The sequence below is a fragment of the Oryctolagus cuniculus genome, chromosome 3 (genome assembly GCF_964237555.1).
Source record: "Oryctolagus cuniculus chromosome 3, mOryCun1.1, whole genome shotgun sequence".
Taxonomy (NCBI): domain Eukaryota; kingdom Metazoa; phylum Chordata; class Mammalia; order Lagomorpha; family Leporidae; genus Oryctolagus; species Oryctolagus cuniculus.
The window spans coordinates 13,351,428-13,375,166 of NC_091434.1; the positions used below are offsets into that span (position 1 = coordinate 13,351,428).

The 23,739-nt window shown below is 38.7% G+C and overlaps 1 long non-coding RNA gene across 2 annotated transcripts in view; it reads right to left on the minus strand.

Moving 5' to 3' along the window:
* Window positions 1–806: 806 nt before the first annotated feature.
* Window positions 807–23,739, minus strand: part of LOC138849151 (uncharacterized) — a 54,687-nt gene continuing 31,754 nt past the window's right edge. Inside the window, exons 2-6 of one of the 2 annotated variants that reach the window (XR_011387561.1) lie at window positions 22,991–23,088; window positions 22,006–22,091; window positions 18,177–18,330; window positions 15,682–15,813; window positions 807–13,497 (exon numbers count right to left, since the gene is read on the minus strand). This is a non-coding gene — a long non-coding RNA (uncharacterized lncRNA). Of the gene's footprint in view, window positions 13,498–15,681; window positions 15,814–18,137; window positions 18,331–22,005; window positions 22,092–22,990; window positions 23,089–23,739 lie in introns of both variants that reach the window. The other variant, XR_011387560.1, reaches the window with a different exon arrangement.

The following is a 23,739-nucleotide window of genomic DNA, read 5'->3' on the forward strand; positions in this document are numbered from 1 at the left end:
CTGTGTTACTATAGGCCTGTTGATTTTATCTTCTTTCTAGAGATCCTGAATCATTCAATAGGCAGTATGAGGAAAGATGGAGAAAAACTCCTTTTATCTATAGCTGGCATGATTTGCTTAAATTAGAAAGCCCAAAACACTCTAAAGAAGAAATGCTAGGACTAATAAGAGCACAGGGTTACCGAAGAAGGTTAACAAAAATCACTAGTATGCTTATTTATATCAGCAATATATGAAAAAACAAATGGTCCATTATCAGAAATGTATAAAAGAAAATGTTTGCATTCAAATGGCAGAATACTGATAATTAGCTAATTGAATATATATATATTACATATGTTTCCATACATAATATATATACATAATCATGTATTTGTAAGATATGAAAGAGGGAGAGAAAGAGTGTAGAAGGAGATAAGTTGGTGGTTTCTTCTATATTAGGAAAGGAATGGGCTTAACAAGTAATTAAAAAGGTCTCCAATTTTACCTATGATGAGTTATGGTATTTGTTCATAAAAAAGTTTAGAGGAATATTTTAACATTTACATAGTTTTTTGAAATAGTTTTTTGCACCGGTAAATTGATTATCACATTAATTTTAGATATTTTTTGAAAATAAACTTTTTAAAGCATAAAGCAATTTTGAAGGAAATGAGAGGAAAATTATAATTAAAATAACAAGCTTATATATTAATATGAAGTATCATGAATTATCTCTCCCATAAATTGTACATATACTGTACATATATAAGTATCTCAACTATCTAAAGTATAAGATGAGTGGTTTATAATTTCCATTTCAAATTGTTTAACCAGTTATCTGCCTCATTTCCTTAATCTAAATATAATTTTAGATTTATGTGATCAAGAAAGACTTACTAAATGGACATTCTTTTCTGAAAGGTTTTTTTTTCCTTCTGCAAATTTGTCCTTGATAATAATTTTTCATTTATTTTGAAAAGGTATAACTTTCATTTCTATCCAAGGAATGAAGAAGAAAACGATTCAGGTAGCAGGTGGCACATTCTCTAGTGTCGCTATTTTTAATCTGTCCTTTCCAAGTTCTAGCTGCTTCAGTCTTGTCACAGGGCAAGAGGATCAAAAGCTTGTAGTAATTTATCATTGTGTAGCTGGGGAAGCAGGAATAAAATCAAGATCCCCTTGGTATGTGCTATTGGTAAATTCTGTGTCCTCAAAACACTGTGTAGTTTCAGGTAGCTTGCTAATGCCTGATATTTCAATTTAACTGGATTATGTCTGTGACTTGAGGATAGGTTTGACCCTTAATGGACTGCTAGGTTTTTGTTTATCTTTACTTTTAAATTTTTGTTTGTTTACTTTTCTTTTATTTGAAAGGCAGAGAGACAGAGTTCTTCTATCAACTGTTTCACTCCTCAAATACCCACAACTGACAGGACTGTGCCAGATTGAAGCCAGGATCCCAGAATTCCATGGAGGTGTGGAAAGGACACAGTACTGAAACCATCACCAGCTACCTCCTGAGATCACAGTAGTGAGAAGCTAGATAGGAAGCAGAGTACCCAAGTATTCAAACCAAGCACTCCAACGTAGGATGCAGAAATCCCAAGCAGTGACTTAACATGCTCAATTGAATGCCTGTCCTTCGTTGTCTTTCTTTTTTTTTTTTTTCTTAAAGATTTATTTTATTTATTTCAACAGCAGAGTTACAGAGAGAGGTAAAGACAGAGAGAGAAGTCTTCCATCCACTGGGTCACTCTCCAGATGGCCGCAACGGCCGGAGCTGCGCCGATCCGAAGCCAAGAGCCAGGACTTCTTCCGGTCTCCCACGTGGATGCAGGGGCCCAAGGACTTGGGCCATCCTCTACTGCTTTCCCAGGCCATAGCAGAGAGCTGGATTGGAATGGGAGCATCCAGGACTAGAACCGGTGCCCATATCGGAAGCCAGCACTTCAGGCCAGGGCATTAACCCGCTGCACCACAGCACAGGCCCCTCATTGTCTTTCAATGCTACTAGATGGGATTCTGTATCATTCATTTGGATCAAGGCAGGGAATCTGAATTTTGAGCATAACAGGTGTTTCTGACGAAGACAGCTCATATCATTCAACTTACAGATCCCAATACACAAAACTGTGAGGAAATCATGAGTGTTGAGGAGGGTTCTGCTCTTTGTTGTTTTCCAAAAAAAATTCCAGCTCCACCTTGATGCCCATGTTGCAGAATGATAAACTTCTACCTCTCCCTTGAGTTTAAAATATAAATGTGAGCTGTGTTAGTTTGCTACGACTGCCATAACAAAGGACCATAGATGCAGCAGCTTAACTCAACAGAAATGGACTCTATGACAGCTTTGCAGTCTAGAAGTCAAGTGTTTGGCAGGATTATGCTCCCTCCTAATCTCTTCCAGCTCCTTGTTCTAGCCATCATTCCTTGGCTTGTATTGTTGTTGACTTCCATCTCTGTCTCAGGATCACCTTGCCCATCTCTGTTTCTTTGTCCCTTCTTTTCCTCTTACAAGGAAGCCAATCATACAGGATTAAAGGTCCATCCTATTCTACTTTTACCACATCTTAATCAATTTCATCTACAGTGACCTATTTGCAAATTAGATAACGTTCTGTGATTCTTAGAATATGAATTTTAATGAGCACTGTTCAACCCAGTATACAAACCTTCAATTAATCAGATATTATATTGGATATGATGTTAAGTTCTTAATAAGCAAATGAGAAAATTTCTTCCATCTCCCAATTTTATCTCACATCACAGGTTATCTGTAATCTCCAATGACAATCATTTTTTAAGTTGTTTTACCCTATTTGTCAGAGGGCAAGATATCATATACTTTGTTACCTCACTGCTATCTTGGCAAGATTTGGCACATTCTTAGATACCAGGTATTGCTGCAATATTACATCTCTGGGTGCATACGTGTTGGAGAAACAGAGTAAAGATCCATTGAGACATCAATGCTCTATTATCCTTGGGTTGGCTAAAGAAAGGACTTTTGCAGTGGGATGTGTGAAATGACCTGAAACTGCTAAGTATAAATTTCTCTAACTTTTTTTAAGGTTTATTTTATTTAATTGAAAGACAGAGTTACAGAGAGAGGTAGAGACATAGTGAGAGAGATGTCTTCCATCTGCTGGTTCACTCCCCAGATGGCTGCAAGAGATGTGCCAATCTGAAGACAGGAGCTAGGAGTTTCTTCCGAGTCTCCCTCATGGGTGCAGGGGCCCAAGCACTTGGGCCATCTTCTGCTATTCCAGGCCATAGCAGAGAGCTGGATTGGAAGAGGAGCAGCCTGGACTCGAACCAGTTTCCATATGGAATGCCAGCGCTTCAGGCCAGGACTTTAACATACTGTGTCACAGTGCCAGCCTCTCTCTCTCTTTTTTTTTGAAGATTTATGTATTTATTTGAAAGGCAGAGTTACAGAGGGGCAGAGGCAGACAGAGAGAGAAAGGTTCACTCGCCAAATGACTGCAATGGCCAGAGTTGTTTCCTCCTGAAGCCAGTAGTCAGGAGCTTCTTCCAGGTCTCCCATATGAGTGCAGGGGCCCAAGCATTTGGGCCATCTTCTACTGCTTTCCTAGGCCATAGCAGAGAGCTGGATTGGGAGTAGAGCTGCCAAGACTTGAATCAGTGCCCATATGGGGTGCCAGCATTGCAGGTGGTAGCTTTACCCATTATGCCATAGCACTGGCTCCTCTAGTGATTTTTGATCATTTGAGTATGATAAATATTGTCTGATAGCTTTTGAAGAGTGAAAAGGCAAAGTTGAGTTACAACAATCCTGAAAAATGATCCTTTTTCCAGGGCAGAAAAAAGAGGGATGAAGAAGGCACAGATAAGCCATCACAATCAAGCATTCATTTAGGCAATGCTGTGCCCTTACACATCATTCTTATTCAAAATTTATAGACTTATTTACTGACATACCCTAATAATGATTTCCAAGTGGTCAGAAATATGTACATGGTTCATAGTTTAATAATAATGCCTCCTAAAACTAGTCTTTCATTGTAGGCAAGAATTTTCCATCTATGGGTAAGAAAAGATCACTTAGAATGTGAATTTTTTTAAATAAATCTTACGCCAACATCTTCAGGCCTTATTGATTATAAGAATAATTGGTTGGTGTTAATTCAAGATGCCATTGGTATTAGTTCAAGATGCCATTGAAAACCCAGTACATTTTTAGATAATATCAAAAAGAAAACAATTGTTAAGCAGACATGATCAGTTTCCTTAGGCTTTGGACTATATAGTCTACAAACAAGTCTCTGGTAAATACAATTTCTCTGACACTCACTACTTTAAATCAATTAGTGCAAATATGATAATGGAAGCATGTGAGAGAGTTTGGTAAAATATAAAGTTCTACACATATTTAAAATTCCTCACAGTAGTTATTTTGTTCTCAATCATTACTATGGTTTACACTCAACCAGGAAACTTTTATTAAACAGTTTAGACATTTGTCTCCAGTAACTTGTAAATGGAGAAACAAATTATGGTATATGAAAGTCCTGGAATACTATTGAGTATTCTCAAAACTGGAAAAAATCAATGGATTACAATTTGATGAATCTCAAAATTACTCCATTATATGATAGAAACCACATGTGAACTGAATAAATGTTCTCTGATTCCACTAATTTGGTGTTTTAGAAATAAACATATGTATTGGTATGGGAAGCACTTTAGAGATTGTGGAAAATCCAGATACCCAAGTTCCACCCTTAGATTCTAGTTCAGTTGTGGTACAACTCAGGCAAAGGGTAAATTTTAAACTCAACACCACATAAAGCTAATGCCAGGGTTGAAAATTACCACTCTATTGTGTTAATTTAAGAAGCCACAATCCCATGCAAAATAGCTATGAAAAGAATTGGTGAATATTGTCACTTCCCTACAAATATAATCATAATGAAATTCCCCCTATCAAGGAACAAACTTTGATCAGTTTGTAATGCATTTTTGAGTCAGTGTGGTGATTTTTTAATATTATTTCTCTGTGAAGAGAACATTCGTGTATTTAACTTCAATTAGGAGCATTCAGAAACACTGGTAACACTCTTGAAATATGCAGTGACAACAGACTTAACCATGTGCCTGTGATAAGTCACAATGCAGATTAATACCGCTACATGACTCAAGGTTTTGATGTGATTTCTCAAATAGCTAACCAACCTCAGGTTATCAGGGCATGTACTAAGCTTGCATTAATTAAAAGTCATTAGCATCTCCTCCATCCCAAAAGAATTTCACTCAAGTATGAGAAGTAGGACACGTCCTTTCAGAATATAGAGAAGGTGTTGACTGGTACAAACCATCTTTATAGTGATGAAGACAGGCAAAAAATTTCTTCCATTTATAACACTTGGATTTGGTTTCCATTCCTTCTGTCTCTTCTGCATCAAATTGCATACAACATTGATTCTGGATTGAATTTCTTTATCTACAAATCGCTTCAAGTGACATCACTGCCTGAAATCATGTGATGGTGTTTCTTAGCCATGGGGTTGGTTGATCATCTACTACATTACTCTGTATCAAGAATTGTACTAAGTGTAGGGCTGACTTTCTAGGTGTGAAACCTATACAGTAACCAAATCCTCTTCTCTGAGAAATACTCTACATTTGGTTAGATGTTCTACTGTTGCTACCTTGCAATTCTTAAAATTTCATGTTTGACCTTGTGTTTTGTAAGTGAAGCCCATTAGGACAATGAAGTAGGTAAAGTAGGTGAGTGAGTAGAGTAGAAAATTCAGAAGCATGTGTGTTCGTGTAGCTGTGGCCCAGCAGTCCCTGGCACAGGCACAGGCACAGGCACAGGCACAGGCACACATAGCGGTTGGCCCCGCATGCAGGCTCGGGCACTGAGTAGTTATAAGTATCCTTAATTTTTATGGCAGTAACATTTTATTTGCATGGAGTGTGCATTTTTAACCTTTATGCTTATCAAATTATTCACCATTTCCTAACTATTAGGGAAACTCCTAAGCTTGCTTCAAAGCTCAGTTGAAACACCATTTATCTCTGCAGGCTTTTCCAAGGCCGCAGGAGTCCATTTACTTCCTCCATTGGGCCATCTCTAGTCTTAGCACTAGCCTCTATTTCAGTATGCACAATGAATATCTCCAAATTATTCACAATTGTTTCAGCCTTCAATAAATTGTAGAAAAGGGACTCCTTTTATTAATCTCTGACACTTAGTACAATACTCACCATGTGATTGGCTCTCAGTAACTGTTTAACAGAATGAAACTACCATCACTTAACAGCAAATGGGCTAATGGAAAGTGAATACATTGTCAAATAATCCTCTTTTTAAGTTTCTGTAGCCAGAAGAAAAGCGTCATATATTTGAGGTGTTCTAACCTTTCCAGCGATCCAATCTCTCACCTACTTGGAAGAAACAAACACATTTCCATAATATCGAGCCTTTTTTTTTTTCATCTGCTGTGTTCACTTTGCCTGTTACTTGTTCACAGTCTCTATTATGTGAAGCTAAACAATTCCTAAATCCACTAAGGAATGAGTTTCTCCAAGCTGATTGAGTTTAATACTGCAGTGTTTACCTTCTGGCTTTTTGTTGAGTATTTAAGTCCAGGGGTTTACAATATGAGTTTCTTCTTCTGTAATTTCTGTTTTCCCCAAGTAGCTTTCTCAAGCAGTTGGTGGCATGTAAGTAAACAAAATCAAATATTTGTTTAAATTTTCTAGATTTTGCATCTACCGGACTTAGTGTCCAAGAATGTTTATTGTACAATTTACTGTGAATCATGTAATTGAGATTGTATCGTTTAGGATATATAAAACAGAATAGGATTTGTTAAAGGACATTAAATATTAGGATATATTGATATGAAACTACTGAGGCATATTAGTGCCATCATTAGAATAATTATTGGTATAGTGTTTAAATAAAGCTGAAAAGGCATATATAGATATTGGTATGCATAGCACATTTTCTTATGCTTTTAATGTGTAGTAGATAGTAAGTTCAAACCAAGAGAATATACTATGCGTTTTGGAGATTTGGAGAAACCGGCACACACTTAAGGGCTAAACAACAAATTTGTAAATTATTTAGGCATATGCCATTTAGCATATTCTCTAATTTATATTAATTAAAACCTCCTCATCATGATTGATTTCCTTAAAATGTAATAAGACCATCCTCTTCTAAGAGAGACCATTTGTTTCAGTAGAAAAGATGGGAATCAGCAAAAGGATATGTGTAGGCAGGCAATAGGCATTATGTGAACTCAACATAACCATTAGCTTAACTACGGTTAAGGGCACTGGAGTGCTCCAGAGTGAGTACAGTGCAGAAGAAAATGGACATGCATCCTCTCTGTGAGAGTGTCTAGGCATGTATTAAACAATCCCATAGTTCTACAGGAAATTATACCTAAGGAAAATGCTATAAAGGAATTATATAATGAGATGAAAGCCTGTGCTGGGGGAAGCTGATGTGCTCTGGACATCTGGATGACAAAAACAGTTAAAGGGAATGTGTGCACAAAAGATAGCAGATTGGAGGATGGAGCCTAAACTGAAAGAGAGACTAGTATGAGATGTGGCTATAGCTTCAGACTGGAGCCTATAAAGCATGTCAAGTATTTCAATGCTTATGTTAAAAAATGCGGGAAGGCCTTATTTTTTTATCAGCAGAGTAAGCTGATCAACTGATCAGAATGGGAAAAGTCTGTTTGTCTGCAGAGAGGGCCAAAGTTTGAAGAAAAATGGCTAAAGCAGCATCTCCATCACCTGTATTCCCCCCAAGGGCTTTAGCCTGAACCCAGCATCCAAATGTAATGAGCAGTAATAGGGTCAACTGTGAATACTATTGTATATATAATGTATAATAAAATTATATGTTAATTTTCCCCTTATGAAGACCTAGGAATGATCTACACACTTTGGTGAGTGGTAGAAAATACCCATACCTACAATCTAAAAACCTCTGCTGGGAGAGAAAGGGCCAAGGCTCAGTGAGCTCACACAATTGTTCAGAAGATCGTCTCTGGGCTTTTCTTAGCCTAGAGGAGTCCGGTAGTGGTACACAGTCAGGTTCAAGATGCATGTGTGTGTGTCAAGGAAGTAGAGAAATGTAAGCCAACTAAGCACTCAGTTAGCCATTGTATGTTCTGATTATGGGAGCAGATCTCCAAATGACTGTGTAGTTATGCTTCTTGCTAATCAAAAGCACTTGACTGGGAGAAACACAGAAGTCACTTCCTAATTGAAAACAGTTTGGAAATCTAAATACTGGAATCAATTCATCCCCATCCTCCCTAACGAACTACGTAGAGCTTTCCAACCATATGGAATAAAGAATGGATGTATGATAACCTTCTGGGGAACGACATGTCAAACAAGCTGGGCAGGAAGGATGCAACTCATCGCTTACTCTGGATTGAACATACGTGATTTCTTTTTGGAATGAAGTACTAGGAATGCTGGTAGAATCAGCATAAGTAATTGCACTCTGGTATGATAAGGTTTTGAAACACTTTAGTTCAATATTATAAAACAGTTGCCAGAGTTACTGAGTTTTTTCATTCAGCTTACATTTCTTACACAATATATCATTTAATGTTTCATGTGTAACTTTTGCTGCTAGGTCCCGGGGGCGTAGTTCTTGCACTTAAGGAACTTCTGAATGAATGATAGACAGACTGATCAGCAAGTAGGAAATAAGATAGAAGACTGTGGTTGGAGAAAAAAAATCAAAGTTTGGGTTAAATTCCTGACTCCAGCTTCTTGACAGTGCAAACTCTGGGAAGAAGCAGGTGATGACTCAAGCAATTTTATTCCTTCCATGTATATGGGAGACCTGCATTGGCTTCACAGCCCTTTGTCCCAGCCTTGACCCAGTCCCAGCTGTCATAGGAATTTGGGGAGTATACTAGGGGCTGAAAGCTCTATTTGTCTCTCTCTGTCTCCATCTGTCTCTGTCTAGCTGTCTCAGTCTTTCTACCTCTCATATAAAATTAGACTGTTTGGTGTTGAACAAGACACAGAATAAGAAGCCCTGTACCCCATCTGAACCTTGTGGGTTTCCGATGTCATCTGCTCTCTTCATCTATTTGTCCTGTTGAAGAAGGGCATTATCTCAGATGGCTACCCTTGCATATCATCAGGTCTCTGCTTGAAAGGATTGCTAGGCAGATCTGTAGACAGCAGCTCAGGGCAGTAAGTCTTCTCCCCATCAACTTTATAGGAAAACCCAAGATACTACCACAGTTATTCTGTAACCCCTTCCATCATCCCCAAATCAAAGAATGGTATGCATTACTGGGAAGGAAGTGAAAACATGCTAACAGAAAGTAAATTCAAAGCATCCTCCTATTTTATGGACTGCAAATCTCTGGCTTGCCAATCATTGATGAAAACTAAATTTCTATCTTCTATTTTAAATACTTATGTTAATTTATACTAACATTTTATAATCTTTGTTTTATTTTTCACTACTCTCCACACATGACAACAGGAAGACCAGCCTCATAAATAATTACATTAACACACAATTACATTAATAATCATATAAACATTATTAAAAATGAATATAAACAGAACAGTGAGGGGAAAGTATAAATATAGCTTGTATTCATTCTTTAGAAATAACAATATGAGTAGGATGAATATCACTGATGTAAAAATAATAATATATGCATGTTTATGTGCGTGTGCATGTTAAGCATAAACTTGTTTTTAATTATTACTTCAGTTATCTTGGTCTCTGATTTTTTTTAACCATTCCACCCACAACACATAACCAAATATACTTTCTACAGTAATCCTTACTTCTCCTTCTTGAAAACTGAGGGTGCAGAAGTAAATCACTCTGTTGTACAACTTGTTGCTGATGTATCAGTTTTTCCATCTCATCTGAATCTTCCATGTCAATCTTTTGTCTTGCTCTAACAATTAGCTCTTGTTGTCATTAAAATTTTCCTATGATTCTCAAAGTCCTACATCAAATCCTTTCATCTCACCTAAATAAATAAATGTAGCATAACAGAAGACTTCTCATATTTTAATGATGCTTTCTCTGAACCACAGCCTCCTCAATATCTTTCATGATGTAAGCAAACTCTCTTCCTCTTTCTGCATCTTAAAAGTCAGCAATCTACAAAGTTCTCTCTCTTTCTTCTTGGTTGTCAGGGATTGGTTTTGTCAGGAAGATAGATATCATTATAGGCAAGAGATTCAAAGGGGTGTTATTTGGCATTTGACATACATGAAAGAAAAGGGAGCTGGAATGAGCAGAGGGGCCTTCAGGGTTTTCTTAAGTTGTGGTGAAAGTGCTGGGCTCTGACATATTCCTGTTAATCAGACATCAGATGCCTGCTATCTTGGGGAGGGGTTTAACACTGGGGGAAGTGTGTCGTCACATGTCTGCTGGCAGACTAGGACGCCAGCAAAACTCCCAAAAGTTGGAATATTAATGTTTCATTCCTGAAAAGGAATCTGGACATTAGACAACATCAATGTTTCCAATGTAGATTGTCCTCCTGGACACATACATTCATCTGGTCCCTAACACTCACATACCAACTGTTTTTATTACCTTCTATTGATTTCTCAAACATGATCTACTGTTACCCGCTTGTACTCTGACAATGAAAGATGCAAGGTTTGTGAGCTAATTTTCCTATTCCTTTCTTCTTAGAAGATCCATCCATGAGAATGATCCCTATGTTTGGAGCGATAACTTCTAGTTTGTTCCTTTTATTTCCTCAGCTTATTTAAGCAGTGGTGCTAATGCTTGGACCTCAAGGAATGCTGACTAACAGAGAAGATACCCAGAGGATGAGGTGTCACATATTTTGGTGCATCCCAGTGCCCATGTGGCTGGGCAGCACCTGACCTGCTGTTTGCTTTATTTGTTTAATGTATCGCTGACTTGTGTGCTGGTATGATTAGTCCCCACCTCATCCTTTATTTTCTTTAATTTTATCTTAATATGCCAAGTTTAAACAAAGAAGCAACTGCCTTTTTCATGCAGGTGACAGGCTGGATAATTTCACAGACATGTTGATATCTCTTTTTATCAGAAGGAAAAGAAAAATGAAAGAAAGAGAATAAGCTTTGGAATTAATTTTAGATGCTTACTTCCTTCCCCATTTCCCAACATTTAATTGATCATCAACACCTTTGAAAAAGTATCCTTCCCCACATACAGCACTGCTAAAGACAAGGAAATACGAACACATCACTGGTAACCTATACAGTATGAAAATTAAGGGTAACAGGGCTAAGGAAAGGCTGTGTCCATGTATCTACCTGTGTGAGTGAGTGTGCAAATATGCATAGGAATAGTGGCTTTTCAGGGAGGGGAGACTAACTTTAAAATCATAGCACAGACTTCATATTATTAATTATCAACTTTAATCTTTAAAATTTCCCAAAAAATGAAATTATAAGAGTAGCAGGTACTGACAGGGAACTTAGGTGACAAAAATGCTGTGTACATCACAGCAGGAAGGAATAGGGAAACTTACTATTCAGCTCAAGACCATTGCCACCATATGATCTGTGAAACTATGAATTCTTTTATTTTAAGATTTATTTATTTATTTGGAAGTCAGAGTTACACAGAGAGAGAAGGAGAGGCAGAGAGAGAAAGAGAGAAGGAGAGAGATAGATAGAGAGAGAGAAAGTCTTCCATCTGCTGGCTCATATCCTAATGGGCCACAACAGCCGGAGCTGTGCCAATACGAAGCCAGGAGCCAGGAGCTTTCTCCAGGTCCTCCCATGCAAGTGCAGGAGCCCAAGGATTTGGGTCATCTTGTGCTGCTTGAACCTATGAGTTCTTAACAAGTCTTCTCCTTCCAACAGATCACTCTGGTTCATCTCAGCAATCGAGTGACCTCACTGGAACCTGAACAATCTCTGACTTTAATATAGCCAATACCTCAGTGATAGTGACTCTTGAAATTACGATTTGAAGCAGTGCAGGAAAGGTGCAACTTTAACTCTGCACCTGATACTCAATTTACATTCACTTTAAACCCAGCTCTCTCTAGATGCTGGGTAAAACACATTTACTTAGAGCAGAGGGTTAGAAGGACTACATTGTCACTGCCCCTGTTATTTAATTCTGAGATCCAGTTTACAGCTGCATTTTCAAACACATTTATATTTCTTTTGGTGCTTTATGATATTTTAACTTAACTAACATTAAGAATATTAACTTTTCCACGTTAGAAATGTAAAAACTAAGTCCAAAGGTGATTAAAAAGAAGTACCTGCAATCACATTACAGGAAAAGGAAGGGTTAATATAACTTGAGATTTCTGCAATTAAGGACAATGAAAATTCATACAACACAAATTGTAGAGAAAATGGAGAAGATCTTAGTTTCTCTAAAACAATTATATTTTCAAGTAAACCCATCATAAATCCACTTATGGAAAAGCCAAAAGAAAATGTCTATGTATAGGAAAAGAGCTGAAGAGAACTGATTCAATACATATCTACTGAGTTCTTAGTATGTGCTCAGTTATTTTACTATTGTCAGGCAAATTTTGAGCTGGTTTATTTGATAGCTGCTTTGCAAAGCTGAACCCACAGGCAGCGCACTCAGAAACTCTTTAGTGCCTGTGAAAAATGCCTGCTCAGTCAGAATCCATGGAAGGGATGGAAAAATCTGCATTTTTACAATGCATTCTGAGAGAGTCTTATGGATGGAAAAGCTTGAAAACTCTGATTTGAAAATCATGATTCAGATTCCCCGATAATTTGAGTTTATACTTTTCTTCTTTCCAGTACTAAGGGAAAATACTTGTAGAGAAATGGGTGCCACTGTCTTTCTCCCTTAACTATTTGCTTTGAAATAATACTTTGGTTTAAATAATCCTTCTACAAAGCACTAAAATAATAGGAGTGGATAATGCAGGACCATAAAATCTGGTCACTATGTATGGCAATATCTGGCTGTGTTTGCTGGAGAAATCTACGAGGGTGGCCCAACTTCAGTTCCCCCCCCCCACACACACCCCTCTGGCAGTAATCCCATCAGTTTATCTCTCTGAAGACTGTGCCTGTTTTGATTACTCATGCTCTTCTTCTACCATGAATCACTTGGCAGGATTTCTGCTGATTTGGAGCATCACGTCAGGGAGCAGGTATTGGATTCTGTTGCGGGGGGGGGGGAGGCAAGAATTTCAAGATGAGTCGGTACAAATATTTGAACCATTTGCTCTTTTACAGACCTTAGGATGACCTAATTTTCCCACTGCCTTAAATTTAAAATTGTTCCATAGACTTCATATTCTTTAATATCAACTTTAACCTTAAAAATTTCCAAAGAATTAAATAATATAGTAGCAAGTATTAACAGAACTCATGTGACAAAAATGCTGTGTATATCAAAAGAGAAAAGACATGAGGGACTTTTAGTGTTTAGCTCATGACCACTACTTCTATCTGGTCTGTGAATTCTGTCTTCCAGAAAATCCTTTTGCACTGGACAGGAGGACTTCTCAAAAGACTCTGTAAGAAAGTAAGGCAAGAAGAATTTGAATCAAAATATATAATCCAGCCATCCAACTCCCAGTTAAACTAGGACACCTAAAAATGTTCATGAAAACTAGAATTAAGGTATGCATTTATTTTGGTGGAAAAATTGTTTTACATCAAACAAACATCTTTTGATTTCATTTACCATGAATTTCTGAAGGAACTTCATATATCTAAAATAATTTATATCAGTAAATCAAAGAGATATTTGCAATCCCCTGTTCACTGCAGCGCTGTTCACAAAAGATAAGATATAAAATCAACCAATATACTCATTGATAGATGATATCGTGTGATTGATACACACACACACACACACACACAAGGGAATATCATTCAGTCATTAAAAAAAGTGAAATTCGTCATTTGCAGAAAAATGGTTGGATTGGAGGGCATTATGTGAAGTGAAATATGCCATGAACAGAAAAACAAATATCATGCATGTTCATTTCTATGTGGAAACTAAAAAACTTCAAGTCCCAGATCTATCTCCTGATCCCACCTTCCTACTAATGTATTCCCGGGATACTATGTGCTGGATAGCTACCACCCACATGGGAGACTTAGATTGAGTTCTCAACTCCTGGCTTTGGTCTGGCCCAGTCAAAGTTGTTATGAGCATTTGGTGAATGGACAAGAAGATGGAAAATCTCTATCTGTCTGTCTGTCTATCTATCTATCTATCTATCTATCCATCCATCCATTCACCCATCTTCCTCCCTTATAATAATCAACAAAAAAGAGAGAACATTTTTAAAAGATTTAAAGAAAATATAAAGTATGTAAAAATCCATTTGCAATAAATCTGAGACAGAGCCAACAGACTACACAAAGTTATTCATTGATGTGAATAACCCTCAAGTCCCTTTCTGTAATTTGAAATATCACCTTCTTTCTACCTTAAAGTGCCAGTTACATAATACATAGTCCAAGAGGTAGAGAAAGAATTTCAGAGGGGGAGGGCTGAATAAGAAAATAAATAAATATTTCCCAAGCCATAGAATGCAGAATCTTTTAGAGCACACAGAGAAGGAATACTTTCTAAAATTCTGTTTTGAATGTCAGGAATTTAAATTGTATCCTCCAATAATTGAAAATGAGTATGTCTAACCTACTATTTCTTGCCCTCAGCACAATTTACATTGGAATCAGATAATTCTTTGTTGTAGGGACTGTCCTGTGCATTGTGGGATGTCCAGCAGCACCTCTGACCCCTATTATCTAGATAACCATCCCCACCGCTCCCTCCCACTATGGTGACAAACAGAAGCATCTCAAGGCATTGCTAAGTGTCCTGGGATGGGGTAGGGAGAAAAATCACTCCCTGTTGAGAACCAGTGGGCTAACTGGACTATGTCTGCCACATGGTTCCTGCTCCATCTGAGAGGCAGTCCCCAGCCTCTTATAAACCCACATTCCCATGCCCTAGAGGGCCTTGCCTCCAAGTTACCCACTGTCAGCTCAGTCTTCATAGCTGTTGGTCTCCAGCTGACATTCCCTTTATGCTGCTGTTACAGGTGGAAGTCAGGAGCTTCTTTTGGGTGCCCCCACATGCTTGCAGGGGCCCAAGCAATTGGGCCATATTACACTGCTCTCCCAGGCCATAGCAGAGAGCTGGATCATAAGAGGAGCAGCATGGACATGAACCGGCACCTATATGGGATGCCAGCACCACAGGTGGAGGCTTAGCCCACTACACCACAGTTCTAGGCTGGTTTTCATTACTGTAACTAAAGTACCTGAATGGAGCTTCTTTGGGGAAAATATTTATTTCAGCTTACAGTTGGAGGTTACAGAATCAGGCGGCCCATTATCTGGCATCTGATGGAGGCTGGGCCATGGTTGGTGCAAAGCCACAATATCATGGTGGGGTAGGAAGCAGAGAGAGAACCTAGACCTAACTCAAAATCAGATAATCAAACCTCTCATGAGAACCACCCTCTGAGGTCATACCCCCAACAATGCAAAGACCGCTCATCAGCCCCTCCTCTGAGACATCATTGTTAGATTAAGTCTCTGCCTGTCATCCATCAATCATTAACATAAGAGCAGCAGAGAACAAGCAATTGCAAGTTTGGGAGAGACAAACCTTACTCACCCCATGACAGAGTAACCTCAGAAATCAAGGAACAAGTGTGAATTGTTTTGTCTACATACTGTGGTGGATGGATTTCATCTTTTTCTGTACTTAACACAGCTTCTCAATGTTGAAAACGGTGGTCTATGACAGAATGCAACGCAAAGGAAGGCGACATGCATGTTCTTTTGGCCCAACAAGGGGCAAGCACTCTGCAAACAAGAGGTTAATTATCACTATGTAAAGGTCTGATTGCCATTTAGACACTTCGACTCAAAACCAGGCTATAAGACCCAGTGAAGTCTTCGTGTGTTTTAATTCATCATATTAAGACCCAAAGCACCTCATTTTCCCAAGGAGCAGCAGCTTTAGAGGAGACTATGAAAGTGCCTAAAACTTCAGTAGATGCTGGATAAAAAAAGGAAAGGTTCTTCCAGAGGAGGAAGAGCCCAAGGGGAATGACTGGGACAGCTCTAAGAAATGTTACCAGCGTATCACATCGTAGTTACAAATGTGTTCACTACAATCTAATACTCAGATCACAGACCTAGACATGGAACTCAAGGAGAAAAAATTGCAGATTTTGTTGCAATGATGCGTACTGCCTGAACTTGAAATAAAGTATTGAATAGTTACTCTGCAAAATTTACCTGGAACATCATTTTGTTGAGCAATATGCACACCTCCCTTCTGGGATTGTGTAATTACTCGAATCACATAGACAACTTTGTACTACACCCAGAAGATCACAGGCATTTTCTTGTTCCACATTAGAATGTCCAATAACTGGAGTATTATTGGTACTGTCAGCACAAGCCACAAACCAAACTGAATTAAATGATTTTGATCATTTTAGGCTCCTCTCATTATAAATCCAGGATGTGACATCCTTTCTAGCAAGGAAAATGGTATCAGCTTGCATTTTATTGCATCTTAAATATTATTTTGTTGAAAATATTGCATGACCTGGTAAGAACTACCCCTGTCCTAACTAAAAGAATGCATTCTCAAAATATTTCACTGTAGCCAATGGCAAGGGAATTATGGGAACCTGTGTTGTGGCATAACAGGTAAAACTGCCACCTGTGACACCAGCATTGCATGTGTACAAAAGTTATGTCCTGGATGTTCCACTTTTGATACAGCTCCCTGCTAATGTGCCTGAGAAAGCAGTGAAAGGATGGGCTAAATGCTTGGGTCCCTCCAACCATATGGGAAACTCACAAGAAACTCCTGGCTCCTAGCTTTCATCTGGACCAATCCTGGCCATTGCTACCATTTGGGGAGTGAACCAGCAGATGGAATATCTCTGTGTGTGTGTGTGTGTGTGTGTGTGTCTTTCTGTAACTCTGCCTTTCAACTAAATCAAATGATTTTTATAAGCAAAAAAGAGAAAATTATACCAAGGAATGTGACCCAATCATGGCAACTTTGCAGGTTACTCTCAGAACAGTAGTTGTATCTTACAGTTATTTTTCTTTTCATTAACAGAATAAGGTTATGGCATCTATGTGACACATATTTTGTCCAGTGGTTAGATGTCATTTGGCATATCTACATCCAAATCAGAGCCTACTTAGAATCCTATATCTGGGCCGGCGCTGCGGCTCAATAGGCTAATCCTCCACCTGCAGCGCCGGCACACCGGGTTCTAGTCCTGGTTGGGGCACCGGATTCTGTCCCAGTTGCCCCTCTTCCAGGCCAGCTCTCTGCTGTGGCCAGGGAGTGCAGTGGAGAATGGCCCAAGTGCTTGGGCCCTGCACCCCATGGGAGACCAGGAGAAGCACCTGGCTCCTGCCTTCGGATCAGCGCGGTGCGCTGGCCCCAGCACACCGGCCGCGGAGGCCATTGGAGGGTGAACCAAGGCAAAAGGAAGACCTTTCTCTCTCTCTCTCTCTCTGTCTCTCTCTCTCACTATCCACTCTGCCTGTCAAAAACTAAAAAAATAAAAAAAAAAAAACAATAAAAAAGAATCCTATATCTGCTCCAAACCAGCTTCCTGCTAATGCATATCCTGGGAAGGCAGTGATGATGGCTTAAGTACTTGGTCCATATTATTCATGTTGTGGACCAGGATTGAGTTCCTGGGTCCTGACTTTGGCCTCACCCAGCCCTGGGAATTGTGGGCATGTGGGTTGTGCATTAGCAGATAGATTCCTCTGTCTCTCTGCCTTTCAAATAAAATGAAAAATAAATTTTAAAAAATTCTAAATGATTATTATACTCAGATTTTTTGAACTTCGAAGTATCAAATGTTACCTTTTATGTGTTGGAGGGGATAGTATCCCAAGAGAGATTTATCTCAAATTCATTCACAGATTAACCAAGAAATGTATATATTTATATTAAGATAAATACATATACATGGATATCTACACAAAATTTATATTCATGTATATTTAATATGTCATGGACAAAACATAAATAACTGTCTAAATGACTTTAAGTTAGAAATGGGACATCAACTCATATCCTGTAAATATATTCTCCCCATGGAAATAATCCAGGATTCTTGGAATTGGAAGAAAGAACTCACGTGTTAATGCAATGCTTAGCACTCCAGCCTACAATGTACCTCAGAACTGATTTGATCACGGAGTGACTTTAGAAATCTTGTTTAGTGTAGACTTTTGCTTGATGCTCCTCCTCTTTGTCTAATGTGAGTTCTTTATGTTTATGTCTGAAGCCAAGTCTGTCTTCTCCTTTTTCTCTCAAGATCTCCACCCACCCTGCATATACAAAGTCAGATAAGCATTAACTACTGGCAAGGTAAACATGAACCAGAGCTTCCTTTCCTCAAATAGCCCGATTTCACATTCAAATCCTAGCTGCATGTCTGAGTGTGACTGCTCTACAACCACCTGTCTTAACTTTCTGGAGCTCCTTCTAACTATCTGTACCCAACTTCTCTCTTCCTATTGGGAGTATAACCAAAAGTCAATGCGATATTGTCAATATTAATGGTACATGGCTTAATGAAAATAGTAAGTAAACTCATTGCACTATTCGAAACCACACGTATCCCCCAAGATACTCTAACAGCTCTCTCCTTTTGCAAAGGAGGTTTTGCTGCCATGGTGAAAACTGCTGAATCTGATTTTCCGTGATTCTGGGGTTGTCACTCCAATCGATCATCCATGTGCTGCCAAATATCTATCAAAAAAAAAAGTAACAGCCAATATCATTCTTCTACTCAAACACCCCAGTGTCTCAGAAATGTCTCAAAAGGCTTGCTTCTTCCTTGTCCAGCTAAATTCTCTGAAAACAAAATACATTCATTTCTTTTCTTATTTTAGCTATGGCAGTGCACAGGTTATAAAATGAATGACTTGATGGTGCCTCTCACAGTACAGATGGAGATGGATTCCTTTAGCAAAAATGTCTTATAATTTTTATCATGATCAGTCACTCCTGGCTAGGTAAAGGAGGCTTGAAATTTTGAAAACTCAGTAAACTGGTATTTCTTTGTCTATTCCTCCCCTTACTGATATCTATAGCTTCTGGGCATAGAAAATCTCAGGTGAGACCTAGGGACAGAGAAGGTGATGAGAGGACTCCATAGAAGACAGGACAGTGCTGGAGTACAGAAAATGAGGGCTTCCCTTAGAACCTGGACAGTGGATGAAGAAAGCTGAAGAAGAGCCATGAGATATTTTTGTAACAGAAAACTATCTAGTCCACATCTCAAATAAGTATCCATCCTCTGAAATCCTTGGTACTCTGTGTTTGAAAAATACAGAGCATGTCCTTGGGGTGGAAGGCAGGGACAAACTGAGCCATTCTAAATTACTGATTCCAACAATACTGAAAAGGGTGAATCAGTTTTTAAGAGATTCAAGCTTCTTAACGTAGTTCAAAAAGCTTTCATGTTAGTCTCTAATTGCCCCTAAAGACTCATTTTCTGCCTCCTACTTGCCATATCAGGATCCTCATCACAGGCTGGCCTCAGTGTTTGAACATCAGGCCATTTGCTGCAGTTTGGTGGTGCAGTCATTATGTAAAGTGTCCTTTGTCTCTCTTCTCTGAAATACTGTATTCACCTTTTAAGACACAGCTGGGGGGCCAGTGCTGAGGCTCAATAGGTAAATCCTCCGCCTGCAGTGCCGGCATCTCATATGGATACTGGTTCTAGTCCTGGCTGCTCCTCTTCCAATCCAGCTCTCTGCTATGGCCTGGGAAAGCAGTAGAAGATGGCCCAAGTCCTTGGGACTCTCACCCACATGGGAGACCAGGAAGAAGCACCTGGCTCCTGGCTTTGGATAGGCGCAGCTCTGGCCTTTTCAGCCATCTGGGGAGAGAACCAACGGAAGGAAGACCTTTCTCTCTGTCTCTCCCTCTCACTGTCCGTAACTCTAGCTCTCAAATAAATAAATAAAAAAATCTTAAAAAAACAAAGATACAGTTGGGGACAATTTTTTTAAGATTAATTAATTAATTTATTTGAGAGCTAGAGTTACAGACAGAGAGATGGAGAGACAGAGAGATCTTCCCTCCTCTGGTTCACTCCCCAAATGGCTGCAACAGCTGAACTGGGCAGATACAAAGCCAGGAGACAGGAGCTTCCTTCAGTCTCCCAGGGCCCAAGTGTTAAAGGTGAAATGGCTGTGGAGAAAATATTATTGCCTCCGTTCTTTGCCTCACATGGAAGAAGAATTTCAAAAAGGACAAGGCAAAGAGAAAAGCAAAATTTAAACATTTAAAAGCGAAGTTTATGAGCGTCAGAAACCTCCAGCTAAAATGGCATGGAGGGGAGCTCCAAGACAGGCAAAACCTAAGGGGTCCATGGCACTGTTTTTTTTTTTAATTTTATTTAGTAGATATAAATTTCCAAATTACAGTTTATGGATTACAATGGCTTTTCCCCCCCATAACTTCCCTCCCACCAACAACCCTCCCTCCCGCTCCCTCTCCCATTCCATTCACATCAATATTCATTTTCGATTATCTTTATCTTTATATACAGAAGATCAATTTAGTATATATTAAGTAAAGATTTCATAAGTTTGCACACACACAGAACACAAAGTGCCAAATACTGTTTGAACACTAGTCATATCATTAATTCACATTGAACTACACATTAAGGACAGAGATCCCACATAGGGAGTAAGTGCACAATGACTCCTATTGTTGACTTAACAAATTAACACTCTTGTTTAAGGCGTCAGCAATCTCCCCAGGCTTTAGTCATGAGTTGCCAAGGCCATGGAAGCCCTCTGAGCTAGCTGACTTTGCTCTTACTTCCACAAGGTCATAGTCAAAGTGAAAGTTCTCCTCCCTTCAGAGAAAGGTACCTCCTTCTTTGATGACCCATTCTTTCCACTGGGATCTCACTCACAGAGATCTTTCATTTAGGTTTTTTTTTTTTTTTTTTTTTTTGCCAGAGTGTCTTGGCTTTCCATGCCTGAAATACTCTCATGGGCTTTTCAGCCACATCCAAACGCCTTTAGGGGTGATTCTGAGGCCAGAGTGCTGTTTAGGACATCTGCCATTTGTTTGTTTGTTTGTTTTTTTCCAGATTTTCTTGTCTTTCCATGCCTAAAATACTCTCATGGGCTCTTCGGCCAGATCCGAATGCCTTAAGTGCTCATTCTGAGGCCAGAGTGCTGTTTAGGATGACTGCCATTCTATGAGTCTGCTGTGTATCCCACTTCCCATGTTGGATCCTTCTCTCCCTTTTTTATTCTATCAGTTAGTATTAGCAGACACTACTCTTGTTTATGTAATCCCTTTGACTCTTAGACCTATCATTATGGTCTATTGTGACCTGAAATTGATCATTTGGACTAGTGAGGTGGGATTGGTACATGCAACCTTGATGGGATTGTATTGGAATCCCCTGGCACATTTCTAACTCCACCACTTGGGTCAAGTCAGCTTGAGCATGTCCCAAATTGTACATCGCCTCCCTCTCTTATTCCCATTCTTATATTTAACAGAGATCACTTTTCAGTTAACTTTAAACACATAAGAATAATTGTGTGTTAATTACATAGCTCAACCAATGGTATTAAGTACAACAAACAAAAATACTAAAAGGGATGTAGTATTAGATTGTACATCAACAGTGATGATAAGGGCTGATCAAGTCATTGTTTCTCATAGTGTCCATTTCACTTCACCAGGTTTCCTTTTTGATGCTCGGTTAGTTGTCACCAATCAGGGAGAACATATAATATTTGTCCCTCTGGGCACTGGGGTTTTTAACCACAATTTGGGGAAAGAAAAAAATTTATCAGCTTGACATTAAATTATAAGGCAGGGGAGAAACCCATCCTAAGACCTGATTTGCAAACCTTTATCCTGCACAGGACAATATTTATTTCATGTTTTCTTTAAAGTTGAGTTTGGTGCTCTCCACTGTTCATGCAATACATTATAATCTCTAGCAGATATATTTGTACCATATACTAAGCTGTTAGTTTCCAAAATAACTGCATCTTATCAATCTTTCAGGTATCTTCTCCAGCATCCAGTGAGTAGTCAAAACCTAATGAAGAAATAAAGGCTGAGGTTATATGGATTTTTGTGGGGTTTTTCTCCCTTATCATAAATTATTGAAAACTACACTTCTTTATAAACTAAGAGAAATTTACAGATTGTGATGGCTAAGCAAATTTTCCCACTACTCCTACAATCCCACCAGGATATAGATCCCTTGGAGATAAAGTAAATCCTGGCAAGGATCCACCTCATGGGCTCTTCCAGAAATAGCAATCCTACGCCAAACACCAGGGCATCCTGAGATACTCATGCTCCCGCCCCTTGGATATCTGCCAAAAGCGCACCTGAAACTGGATTTTTGCCAGACCTTCTTCACCTGGTTTCATCTTTTGATGTTCCAGGAATCAACATAAATGACATTATGAAATGTTTTTCCAGTGACTTCAGGGAAATGTACGTTCCCAAGTGTCTTTAAGCAATGTCTTTGTTCTGACAGTTTATGAGTCTCAGCACAAAGAAGTTGTTTCTATGACAAATTAAACTTTCAGTTCTCAGTAATAGCAATTTTTCCATAGTAATTTTATCTCTATTTTCTTTAAAATATATCTTTGAAATTTTTTTATATTAACATGACTTCATCTAATTCTATAATAAATGTTCAACTGTCTTATTTGGTGTGAAGATTTTTTTCTGTATGAAAGCTTGAAACCATTGTCAGAGCAAAATACCTAAGAGAATATAATTTATCCTTGCATAACCTGCATATTTTAAATTAAGAAATATTTACTCAAGTCAGGCATTTAACCTCATAGTTGAGACACTAGGTAAGACCCACATTTCAGCTCCATTCCAGCTTCTGACTCCAGTTTCCTGCTAATTCAGGCCCTGAGAGGAAGCAAAAGGAGCTCAAGAAATTGGGTTCCTGCTATCCACATGATTACTTGCATTGAGTTGCTGGCTCCTGGCTTTGATCTTCATCCATCTCTATCCATTGTAGGCATCTAGGGAGTGAACCAGCAGTGGAAGTCCTTTGCTGCTTCTCTCTAAAATGAATAAATTAATAAATAAATATTCATAATTTTAAAAGAAATAGATACCTGATTTAAAATGTTGGAAGAAAAGTCAAAGTCAGAATTCCTTGAGTGAAGATTTTTGGTGGTTACAAATCTGATCATCCACTCTGCAAATAACTCCCAAATTCCAGCTTATGGGTGTTTCTGGAAAGTGTCAACAATGCTATGATTAATGTGTGACCCATTAATTCACTCAAGCACAGCTCTTGCTGCTTGTAAGGTAGTTTCCTGGGAGTTAGGAATACGGCAATGAACCAGGTGGTCAGGGTCCCTGCTCCCATGGAGTTTGAATTCTAATAGGGAATCTCAGAGAAATAAATTAAGAAGACTATTCCTAATAAATGAACCTAATGAATAAGCACAGTAAGGTGTAGATTTTTAGGGTAAGAAGCAAAGATATTATATCAGCCAGGATTCATAGAGGAGGTATAAGAGTGATTTCTGAGCTCAGAGCTGAAAGATAAGAACAAAAAAGATTTCTAAAAGGGAGAATGAAACAAACATAAAGTACAAATACACCGAAGAAGAAATAAACTCAGCACAAAGGAGGTCTCAGGCACTGAAACTTCATTTTCAGGAATAGCTGTACAGGGGTCAGAACACATGGGGATTTCTGGATTC